Genomic DNA, 12,595 nt, shown 5'->3' with positions numbered 1-12,595 from the left:
ATCCGGAAGCTAGGTGGCGCTGGCTGCCACGGACGGCGCAAGACACACTTGTACATGTCAGAACATGCCCGGTGTGCAAGAGACACAGCTGTGAAACCCTCATAAGGGGTCTGGGCTGAGAGGCAGGGCGCCCGATTTGAAACAAAAGAGAAATCTAGACGTTTCCCTGCATTGCTCTCACTCCACAACATTACTTGCTCTTGAACGTGACCCGTGGCTTCTGACTTGTAAAAGGAAACAGAGAGCACGATTGTATTTGCCTGTTTTCTAAACAGAACTCCTCCTGGTCATTTGCATTTCTGATATTCTGTTCAGTCTTTCTGGTTGTGACATCAACACGGACCTGGAGCGCCACAGAAAAGCCAGAAGTTCTGAATTAGCAGTCGGAAGAGAACTTGGTTTCTGTCCCTTTTCCATTGATGCCTATTTTCCACCAGCCACATAACCTGTGCATTTGCAATTGTTTCTCCAGTAGCACTGGCTTTCTTAAGCTGTAGTCAGGAAATAAAACTGCTCTAGTGGAAAGACAGGAATCGTAGCTGAGAACATAGGAATGTCCATCGAGCCTTCAAGGTCCTGAGAGTGGAAGAGAACAAAATGTCAAGGAGGCAGGTTTAACAAAAGTAGAATTTTATCAATTTCTAGTCACATCGGCTGGCAGCACCATCTTCTGCAGGGTCGCTTCGTTCAGGCACAGGAGATGTTAATCTTGAACTGTTCTGCCCTGTGAATGCTGATGGAAAATGCTTTACAGATAAATATCACATCACATTTAAGAGGCACATTCAATCAGTCCCATTTATTGACTGTAATGTAGCTACACAAAGTGGAAAAAGTCATCAAGAATATGCTTTTTGTTAATATTTCCAACTGTCCTCAAAGATACCAGCTATAGTGTACATACATCTGTAATTGTGATGGGCTTATTGTGCAAGAAAAGACCGAGCACACTGTTGATTTTTTATTTTTATTTTCTTTCTTTCCTTCTTCTTCTTTTTTTTTTTGGAAATATTGACTGGTAAATTGCTGATCCTAATTAATTCCCAAGTGGAAGAAGGCTTACAGGCTGGCAGAGGGGTCATAAACTTTGTTGGTCTCAGAGATGCTGGGATCTTTGTTCTAACAGGAGTAGCTTTGGCTCAGGTTAATAATTCTGGTGGCTCTGTCTGCCAATGTAGGAGATGTGGGTTCAATCCCTGGGGCGGGAAGACCCTCATGGGGATGTACACTGTAAGGGGAAACCAATCCCTGGGTCGGGCAGACCTTCGTGGGGACGTACAGTGTAAGGGGAAACCAATCCCTGGGGCGGGAAGACCCTCATGGGGATGTACACTGTAAGGGGAAACCAATCCCTGGGGCGGGAAGACCCTCATGGGGATGTACAGTGTAAGGGGAAACCAATCCCTGGGGCGGGAAGACCCTCGTGGGGATGTACAGTGTAAGGGGAAACCAATCCCTGGTTCGGGAAGACCCTCATGGGGACGTACAGTGTAAGGGGAAACCAATCCCTGGGGCGGGAAGACCCTCGTGGGGATGTACAGTGTAAGGGGAAACCAATCCCTGGTTCGGGAAGACCCTCATGGGGACGTACAGTGTAAGGGGAAACCAATCCCTGGGGCGGGCAGACCCTCATGGGGACGTACAGTGTAAGGGGAAACCAATCCCTGGGGCGGGCAGACCCTCATGGGGACGTACAGTGTAAGGGGAAACCAATCCCTGGGGCGGGCAGACCCTCATGGGGACGTACAGTGTAAGGGGAAACCAATCCCTGGGGCGGGCAGACCCTCATGGGGACGTACAGTGTAAGGGGAAACCAATCCCTGGGGCGGGCAGACCCTCATGGGGACGTACAGTGTAAGGGGAAACCAATCCCTGGGGCGGGCAGACCCTCATGGGGACGTACAGTGTAAGGGGAAACCAATCCCTGGGGCGGGCAGACCCTCATGGGGACGTACAGTGTAAGGGGAAACCAATCCCTGGGGTGGGAAGACCCTCATGGGGACGTACAGTGTAAGGGAAACCAATCCCTGGGGCGGGAAGACCCTCATGGGGACGTACAGTGTAAGGGAAACCAATCCCTGGGGCGGGAAGACCCTCATGGGGATGTACAGTGTAAGGGAAAACCAATCCCTGGGGCGGGCAGACCCTCATGGGGACGTACAGTGTAAGGGGAAACCAATCCCTGGGGCGGGAAGACCCACATGGGACGTACAGTGTAAGGGAAAACCAATCCCTGGGGCGGGCAGACCCTCATGGGGACGTACAGTGTAAGGGGAAACCAATCCCTGGGGCGGGAAGACCCTCATGGGGACGTACAGTGTAAGGCGGGCATATCCTCATGGGGATGTACAGTGTAAGGGAAAACCAATCCCTGGGGCGGGAAGACCCTCGTGGGGATGTACAGTGTAAGGGGAAAACCAATCCCTGGGGCGGGCAGATCCTCATGGGGACGTACAGTGTAAGGGAAAACCAATCCCTGGGGCGGGAAGACCCTCATGGGGATGTACAGTGTAAGGGAAAACCAATCCCTGGGGCGGGAAGACCCACATGGGACGTACAGTGTAAGGGAAAACCAATCCCTGGGGCGGGCAGACCCTCATGGGGACGTACAGTGTAAGGGGAAACCAATCCCTGGGGCGGGAAGACCCTCATGGGGACGTACAGTGTAAGGTGGGCAGATCCTCATGGGGATGTACAGTGTAAGGGAAAACCAATCCCTGGGGCGGGAAGACCCTCGTGGGGATGTACAGTGTAAGGGGAAAACCAATCCCTGGGGCGGGCAGATCCTCATGGGGACGTACAGTGTAAGGGAAAACCAATCCCTGGGGCGGGAAGACCCTCATGGGGATGTATAGTGTAAGGGAAAACCAATCCCTGGGGTGGGCAGACCCTCATGGGGATGTACAGTGTAAGGGAAAACCAATCCCTGGGGCGGGAAGACCCTCATGGGGATGTACAGTGTAAGGGGAAACCAATCCCTGGGGCGGGAAGACTCTCGTGGGGATGTACAGTGTAAGGGGAAAACCAATCCCTGGGGCGGGAAGACCCTCATGGGGATGTACAGTGTAAGGGGAAACCAATCCCTGGGGTGGGAAGACCCTCGTGGGGACGTAAGTGTAAGGGAAAACCAATCCCTGAGGCGGGAAGACCCTCGTGGGGACGTAAGTGTAAGGGAAAACCAATCCCTGGGGTGGGCAGACCCTCATGGGGATGTACAGTGTAAGGGGAAACCAATCCCTGGGGTGGGAAGACCCTCATGGGGACGTACAGTGTAAGGGAAAACCAATCCCTGGGGCGGGAAGACCCTCATGGGGATGTACAGTGTAAGGGAAAACCAATCCCTGGGTCGGGAAGACCCTCATGGGGACGTACAGTGTAAGGGAAAACAGAGAGGGCTTGGGAGGAAGGACCGTGAACCTGCCCAGAAAGCCAGTCTGACCCCGATTGGACAGCAGAAATCCTAGAATGCTCTGCAGTCCAAGGGAAGTTCAGGGGAGGTGGGGAGTGCTCAAGCCAAAACTGGCCATCGGAGGACCTCCTGTCTCCAAAGAAGGGCTTTGCCTGAGTGACCCTCGCACTCAGCCACTGGTCAGGGGCAGTGGCCTGTGGATCGCAGAGCCTCAGCTCATGCAGGATGCTGGATTCCTGAGCTCGGCAAGCGGGGCCCTTGTTCAGTGATCTACCCTGTAGTTGAAGATCCATAATGGGCATTCTCATGCTGACACACCGTCATTTTTTTTTTTAATTGTTTACTTATTTACGCTGTGCTGGGCTTTAGCTGTGGCACGCAGGATTGAAGACATTGTGGCAGGCAAGATCTTTAACTCTGCCATGTGGGATCTAGTTCCCCGACTAGGGATTGAACCTGGGCCCCCTGCATTGGGAGTGCAGGGTCTTGGCCGCTGGACCACCAGGGAAATTCCACCGATACCATCTGCACTTTCAAGGGTTAGGAGATATACCTAGGGTCACACACAGGCAACTATAACATGACCACGTGAGACTCAAAAGTACAGTTTAAGTATTTAAGGAGGAATAGCCTTCTTGGGAACTACAGGAAGGAAGGAGCACACACATTTAGAACAAGCAAAATGTCACTGGCCTTGGTAATGGACCTTGCACGGGGATTAATATTCTAGGGGGGAGGGAGGGGGTGGGATGAACTGAGAGAGCAGCACTGACGTGCAGGCAACATGCATGCTCGTGCCTGCTCAGTCCCCCTGGCATGCCTGACTCTTTGTGACCCCATGGACTGTAGCCCTCCAGGCTCCTCTGTCCGTGGTATTTTCCAGGCAAGAATACTGGAGTGGGTCACCATTTCCTCCTCCAGGGGATCTCCCAAGCCAGGGGTTGAAGTTGCACATCCTGCCCTGGCAGGCGAGTATAAATAGAGAGCTAGCGGGAAGCTGCTGTATAGCACCGGGAGCTCAGCGCAGAGCTCTGTGATGACCCAGGGTGGGATGTGAGTGGTGGGAGGGAGGTACGAGCTGGAGGGCTTATATGCACACATGTAGCTGATTTGTGTGTCGTACCGCAGAGACCCCACAACACTATAAAGCAGTTACACTCGGTTAAAAAACACTATTACAAAGTATGAAAATGATTCTATTAGCGTGATGCCGGCGGGGAGGAGAGGGCCCCCCTCGTGGAACAAGCAATAGAGCACAATGTTGGAAGAGCGATGCTGTGTGCTGTGTCGGGGGCAGCGAGGGGCCCCAGGTACCTGAGGCATCAAGAGTCTTCAGGAAAACCGATGGACTGGCCGTTCGCTAGTTGCAGGGTGGAGGGCGAGGCTGAGCAGCAGGAGCGGGGGTGAGCCAGGCAACGCAGAAGGAAGAGCATTGGAGGCAGGAAATGACATGTGAAGAAGAAGAGGTGCTTTTGTGTGAAGACGAGGTCTAAGGGAAAGGAGTGAAGATAAGTCGTGTTAGTGGAGAACCAAGGTGGGCTTGTCCTTAAATTTGAAAACTGCCTAGGAGCTGTGAGACAAAGGTGCTAAAGGTAGTGTGAATATGGTAGCCTTTTGAAGCAGGGCGTGATGGACAGAGACGGGAGTGGAAAGAAAAATGGACCCGAAGCTGGAGGGTGAGGCTAGAGGGTGAGTTAGGATTCTGCAGACTCTAGCACAAAGGGAAGACAGAGGCAGATGTAATTAATGCCGAGGACGCATCATGATAATGAAGCGCCCGTTTTGCGTTCCCGGACCGTGTGCATTTATCATGGACCAATAACAATTGCAATCAGCGCGTGACAAACACTATCTCCTCTGGCAGAGTGTGAGCGCCTGGGAGACTCATTCGTCTCTGTACTGCCAGGACGTTTCTGAAAAGGGGCCATTGAAATATTCAATAAGCACCCACTGAATACAACAATGAGGGCCGGGTGCCAGGAAACGAAAGCCGGTATCATTTGAGCCCACGCTGAGGGATAGCCCTGTCAGGCACTTTGGCCCATAGTATTTCAACCATTTCCCAACCATCTTATGAAGCGGGCGTTATGCTACTTAAGAAATGAAGAGATGGAGGCGTGCAGGGGTGGCATAAACTCACAGTTTCCCATCGTCAGTAAATGGCAGAGACAGAGCAGGAAGCTGGGGTGGGATGGGGAAGGTGAGAAGAAGCTTCCTCCATTGAAGAGGGCTTTGATGTGGTTTCTGAAAAAGCCTGGTTTGGGTTAACACCAAGAAGTTGAAGGAGTTTGTGAATGAAAGGTTACAATTCAGTGGTAAGACGATAAACTCCCGGATAATGCACTGAATATGAGACCGTAGGGTGGTGATTGGGAGCTAACTTGCTCCAGTAGTGAAATCAGGGTTAGAGAACGGAAAGACAGTCGCAGGGGTGGATGCAAAAACCCAGGATGGAGGAAGTATTTCTTCCACACCGCCTTCAGTTTGTTAAGAAACTACAGCACAAAATACAAAACCGCAGGGTCCCAAGCTATGCTATGCCTCCCAGGTGGTGCCAGTGGTAAAGAATCCCCTTGCCAATGCAGGAGACAGAGAGATAAGGGCTGGATCCCTGGGTCGGGAAGATCCTCTGGAGAAGGAAATGGCAGCCCACTCCAGTATTCTCACCTGGAGAATCCCATGGACAGAGGAGCCTGGCGGGCTACAGTCCATGGGGTTGAGAAGAGTTGGACATGACTAGTACACATGCTTGCTTAACTATCCTTTGCTGTGTAACAAATCACCCCCAAATGCAGTTACTTAAAAAAAAGTTTATTATCTCACAGTCCGTGTGGAATGTGGAGATGGCTTAGCTGGTTCTCCAGCTCATGGAGTCTCAGAAGGTTTCAGTCAGGCTGTCAATCTGGGCTAGGGTGTCTGGAGGCTCACTAGGGCTGGGTCTGCTGCCAAGCTCAACACAATGCTGTCAGAAAAAAGTCAACTCCTGGTAGGCTGTAAGCGCAGAACCCCAGTTCTTTATCCCTTAGTCTTCCCATCAGACTTACCCAAGATGAGCTGGTACTGTCAAGATGAGCAGATGACGAAGAGCCAGCCGATGCCTGCAGCATGAAGTCATGACCTTTTATAACTTAATTTCTGAAGTAATATCTCGTCACTTTTGCTATTTAGAATCAAGACACTAAGACCAGTCCTCCCACAAAGAGGGGCTGGAATTTATACAAGGAACACCAGGAACCATAGGTGGCTGTTTTGGATGCAGCCAACTACAAAGCGATTTGCTGAAATAAGATGCTCTCTTCCAGAGGAAGAATTAGAAGTGAAGTCGTTGGTGTGGAGCTGAGCACGTGACGAAAGAGGAACAGGTTATGAGTCACCTGGATGTATAAGGAAATCAGATGACGTATTCAGACTCGGCTTTATCTTCCTGCCACACCTCCTGCAGCAGTATTTCTGCAGCCTCTCCCAGCCCTGTCTCAACTGAAGTGTTGGTTAAGGCAGAAGGGCATCACCCTCATCTGAACGTTTGAGCACAGATTGGACTCTGATTGTTTTTCAGTGACTGTTTCAGTGTTCCCAAATCATATCAAATGATTCAGTGATAAAGTATTGCTCATGTTTCTGGAGCCTCAGTTAAGCTTTGAAACGCACATTCTAGGGCTGGACGACGTTTTCTCCCCCACAAGTTCTTCACGGTCAAATAAGAGTAAGGACTGAGGTAAGGTCTTGAATCCACTGATGGTGTGTGGCAGGCATTCGATAAAGAAGGATACAGTCTCACTAATGGAAAAGTGACGTGACGAGTGAAAGTGGCCCATCACAAAGCACCGCATAGCGTGCAGTTCCACTCACGTGAAATGTCCACAAGAGGTAAGTTCACAGAGAGAAAATGAGATTTGTGTGGGTGGGGCTGTTCTTTGGTTCAGGTTTTTCCACAAGGTGTTTGGAAAAATCCAAACAAATGTTTTGGCCAACCCAATAGGTGGTGGTGACCAGTGCCCAACTCTGTGAACTGACCAAAAGCCACTGCACTTCGTATGGTAAGAGTGAACTTTATGGTATAGGAATAATACTTCAAAAAAGCTGTTACTGAAAAGAATCTCCCCCTATTTCACTTCTCGTGAGCTGTGAAATTTAATAAACCAAACGATAGTCTGTATGGAGGTCAAGAAGCCATAGTTAGAACCGGACATGAAACAACTGATTGCAAATTGGGAAAGGAATACGTCAAGGCTGCATACTGTTACCCTGCTTATTTAACTTATATGCAGAGTATCATGAGAAATGCTGGGCTGGATGAATGACAATCTAGAATCAAGAATGCCAAGAGAAATGACAACCTCAGATATGCAGATGATACCACCCTTATGGCAGAAAGTGAAGAGGAACTAAAGAACCTCTTGATGAAGGTGAGAGAGGAGAGTGAAAAAGTTGGCTTGAAACTTGTCATTCAGAAAACTAAGATCATGGCATCTGGTCCCATCACTTCATGGCACAAAGAAAGGGAAAAAGTAGAAGAAATGACAGATTTTATTTTCTGGGGCTCCAAAAACACTGGGGACAGTGACTGCAGCCATGAAATTAAAAGACGCTTGCTTCTTGGAAGGAGAGCTATGAAAAACTAAAGCGTGTATTAGAAAGCAGAGACATGACCTTGACATCTACACAGTCAAAGCTACGGTTTTTCCGGTGGTCACGTACGGATGCCAGAGTTGGACTACAAAGAAAGCCGAGCGCCGAAGAACTGATGCTTTTGAATTGTGGTGCTGGAGAAGAGAGTCCCTTGGACTGCAAGATCAAACCTGTCAATTTTAAAGAAATTAACCTCAATATTCACTGGAAGGACTGGTGAAGCTGAAGCTCCAATACTTTGGTCACCTGATGCAAAGAACTGACTCACTGGAGAAGGCCCTGATGCTGGGAAAGATTGAGGGCAGGAGGAGAAGGGGACGACAGAGGATGAGATGATTAGATAGCATCCCCAACACAATGGCCGTGAATTTAAGCAAACTCCTGGAGACAGTGGCTCACAGGGGAGCCTGGCATGCTGCAGTCCATGGGGCTACAAAGAGTCGGACATGACTTAGTGACTGAACAAAAACTACAGCTGTTGGAGGTGCCTGTGAACCAACTGTCAGCAATTTACATTTTAATCATGGACCTTCTATTGCAGTGCCTCTTAGTTAAACGTGGCAGTTTAAGGAAGTTGGTTACATTACGATCATTCTGTTGAGTATATCAACTCTACCACAAAAACCTTTCAGAACAACATAACTGCCCATCATTCAGAGAACTGTAGAATTTCACTCCTCATGAATATAAAGGCCGGGGAAAAGTTCATTTACTGTCATTTCAGTATTTTGAGTTTTCATTACCATTTTGTTCCTAAAGATGAGTGGTAATCTAGCAAATGTAGTTAGATGAGATGCTAACACTTGTCACATAAAATCTCCTAAAAAAAGTTCAAGTTCTAACACCTTGTGTCCTGAATTTTCCATTCTGTTTTTAAAAGTAGCAATGATTGTTTCTTGAGCATAGGCTCAGATGTGTTTAATGTATCTTAAGACAATATATTTCTAAACACAAGATATATAATAACAAAAATTAAAAATGCCCACAAAGAGGATATTACCACACGACAGCTTATTTTTCGATTTGGCAATTTTCTGCTAAACTCATAGCAGCTGGAGAGAGTAGCAAGTAACAAAATAAGACAGATTTATGGAGCCCACACATGGCAATATTTTTGTGTAAAATTAGTCAAAATCATTATACTTGTAGATGAAGAAATGGAGTCCAACAAGTTTGCATTCTTTAAAGAGCAGTCATATTTGGTCTTAGTGAACTGGAAGATCTGAGCAATGTATTGGATTAGTTGATCACCAGCCTTGTAACTCACAATAAAACCTGCAGAAGTGTGCCAAGCATCGGCGCTTGGAAAATTAGGATAATAATACATTGATTTTCACTAAGGAGAATTCAACCCACATTGAGGTCTATCTTCCTGTCCAAGGAGCTGAGGGTGAACTAAGCCATCAGGAGGATTTTCCGCTGGAGTTTCTTTGCTTTGCTCTTACGTGTGCCTAAATTTTCTGATAGCAAAGGCTGAGGCAGGCATACGTGTGCGTCATTTTCAGAAAATCGAATGCTCAGTGTTCCACTTTCACAATGTAATTAAGGGAAATGGCTGGTGCTGGGTCTGCAGCGGGAGAAGAGCAGATGCACTTGAAACATGAGGTGGGGAAGCTCAATGCAGATGTATGTGGATATACACGCCAGGACTTCCCTGGGGGTCCAGGGATCAAGACTCCTGCTTCCACAGCAGGGGGCATGGGTTCGATCCCTGCTCAGGGAATTAAGATCCCACATGCTGTTCGGTGTGGCCAAAAAAAAAAAACTTTATATATATGCCTGTCTAAAGGCTGCTGCTGCTAAGTCACTTCAGTCGTGTCCGACTCTGTGTGACCCCATAGACGTCAGCCCACCAGGCTCCCCCGCCCCTGGGATTCTCCAGGCAAGAACACTGGAGTGCGTTGCCATTTCCTTCTCCAGTGCATGAAGGTGAAAAGTTAAAGTGAAGTCGCTCAGTCGTGTCCAACTCTTAGCGACCCCATGGACCGCAGCCTACCAGGCTCCTCCATCCATGGGATTTTCCAAGCAAGAGTACTGGAGTGGGGTGCCATTGCCTTCTCCAGGTCTAAATGCTACTACCAGCCAAATCTAGGACAATTTAAATGTTAAACTAATTGAGTTATATAATTATTAAATAATAATGAAGGAATTAAACAATGGCACCTTGTAAGCAATTGAAAAAATAGGAACTTATGAGTTCATATAAAAAATAGACAAATAAATAGAGAAAGGAGCACTCTTGCTAATAGTTGCTGCCAGGGGTCTACTGGTAGATGCAGGGGAGTGCGTGGAAAATGATCCTCCCCAACCACAGCGGCAGGACGTGGTCCAGGCCATCCAGGAAAACATGCTTGCACGCCTGGCAAGAATCATCGACAGATTCTAAATACAGGAAGGTGACTGGATGAGGAACCGGGTATTGGTGTGGATTTAAAGTGTCTTCCACAGATGACGTCTCTGTTGTCAGGGGGACAGATAACTGAGTAACTCTATTAAACAAAAGACTGGCTGTATTTTCCTCCAGTGTCAATATCAAGAAAGATGAAGACTATGGAAATGTTTCGCAGGAAAAGAAGTCAGAGACATGACAAATCAATGCCATACCCGATTCTAGACAGAATCCTGTTCTGCAATGGGGGTTGCTGTTTTTAGCTGCTCAGTCGTGTCTGACTCTGTGACCGCAGGAACTGTAGCCCACCAGGCTCCTCTGTTCCAGGCAAGAACACTGGAGTGGGTTGCCACTTACTTCTCCAGGGGATCTTCCTGACCCAGGGGTCAAACCTGCATCTCCTACGTTGGTAGGCAGAGTCTTTACCATTGAGCTCTGGAGCTGGGGTGGGGCAACGCTTTATAGGACTCTGTTTTGTCAAGTGACAAATTGGAATACAAATGGCGAATCGGATAAAATGTTTGCTGATATTAATTTGTCAGAGTGTACAATGGTACTTTGGTTATATAGCAGAATATTCTCATCCTTAGGGTAGTATGTATTTAGGGGCTTCCCTGGTGGCAGTGCAAGAGATGTGGGTTTGATCCCTGGGCTGGAAAGATCCCCTGGAGGAGGATCCCAGTGAGTTATTGGAGCAACCCACTCCAGGATTCTTGCCTGGAAAACTCCACGGACAGAGGATCTTGGCGGGCTACAGTCCATAAAGTCGCAAAGAGTTGGACACAACTGAAGCAACTTAGCATGCACGCAACTTGTGGCTCAGATGATAAAGAATCTGGCTGCAATTTAGGGAATCCAGGTTCAATCTCTGGGTCGGGAAGATTCCCTGGAGAAGGGAATAGCAATCCACTCCGTTATTCTTGCCTGGATATATTTAATTTGTATATAATTTCTATTTTATTTATAATTTACCATCAGATAGTTCAGAATAAAAAGATCCTGCCAGATGGCTGTATGTTTAGATGAAAAGTACCAATGCTAGAACAACTGGGCGAAACTGTTAAAAACAGGTGACTCTGAGTAAAGAGCATAGGAGTATTTTTCATATTATTTTTATTTCCACAATTTATCTGTAAATTTGAAGTCATTTCCAAATAAAAAGCTAAAAATATATCATTTAACTGGGATATGTTTATTTCTCTTGGCAAAGGATAGCTTGCTTGTGAAGAACTCAGCATATGAACCCCTGGACTTGGGACATGTACCAGAGCTTTCAAATATGATGACTTTGCAAATTACGATTTGGATACAAGTTTGGGGTTATATTGAGAAGGAAAGGAAGAAGGCTAATTTTATTTCTGTTTGGGGCCTATTTGGTGACAAGAAAAACAAACCCATGTTGACCAAAAGGAAATTTATGATACGGAATTTTCAAGAGAATTTCCTGAAACCCAACTGTGGGAAGCGCTGCCACCCTCCTGGGAACTGTTAAGATGCCAAGCGTCTCTGTCTCTCTGTCTGTCTGGGCAGCTCTGATGAGGGTTACCAGAGAGAAAAGAGAGGCAACTTGTTCAGCAAAGGAAGGCAGGCGGTTCCGATAAGAGGGTCTGGGCTCTGCAGGCCCCGAAGAGCGTTTTCTTAAAGCTGTAATTTTTTATTCTTTCATTTCTTTATTTGGCTGCACTGGTCTTAGTGGCAGCCTTCAGGGTCACTAGTTCCCTGACCAGGGCTTGAACCCAGGCCTTCCGCACTGGGAGTGCAGAGTCTTAACTCCTGAACCATCAGGGAAGTTCCCCAGACAGTGGGGGGCTTTTTATGTTGAAATTAAAGAAGAATCACTGACTGCTGCTCTTTCATTATTGACTTATTTTATTAATCTACAATTAATAATTTAGGTATTCATTCCACCAATAATTTATCCTAAGAGTAACATAAGAAAAAGCAATTTTAATGTGAGCACGATGTGCTTAAGTTTGTCTTTTATACCAGTCACAGTGACAGAACAAGTGGAGAGCATTTTATTTTCTCAATGAATGTTTACTGAAGTACAGTTGCTTTGCAATGTTGACTTACGTTCTGTGGTAGAGCAAAGTGAATTAGCCATGCATGTGCATATATGCTGTCTTCTTCAGATTTCCTTCACATTCAGGTCACCACAGGGCGCTGAG

Source organism: Moschus berezovskii, chromosome 20, assembly GCF_049115385.1.
Source record: "Moschus berezovskii isolate FMDL1 chromosome 20, NW_MosBer_1.0, whole genome shotgun sequence".
NCBI lineage: Eukaryota > Metazoa > Chordata > Mammalia > Artiodactyla > Moschidae > Moschus > Moschus berezovskii.
This window is presented reverse-complemented; position numbering follows the sequence as displayed.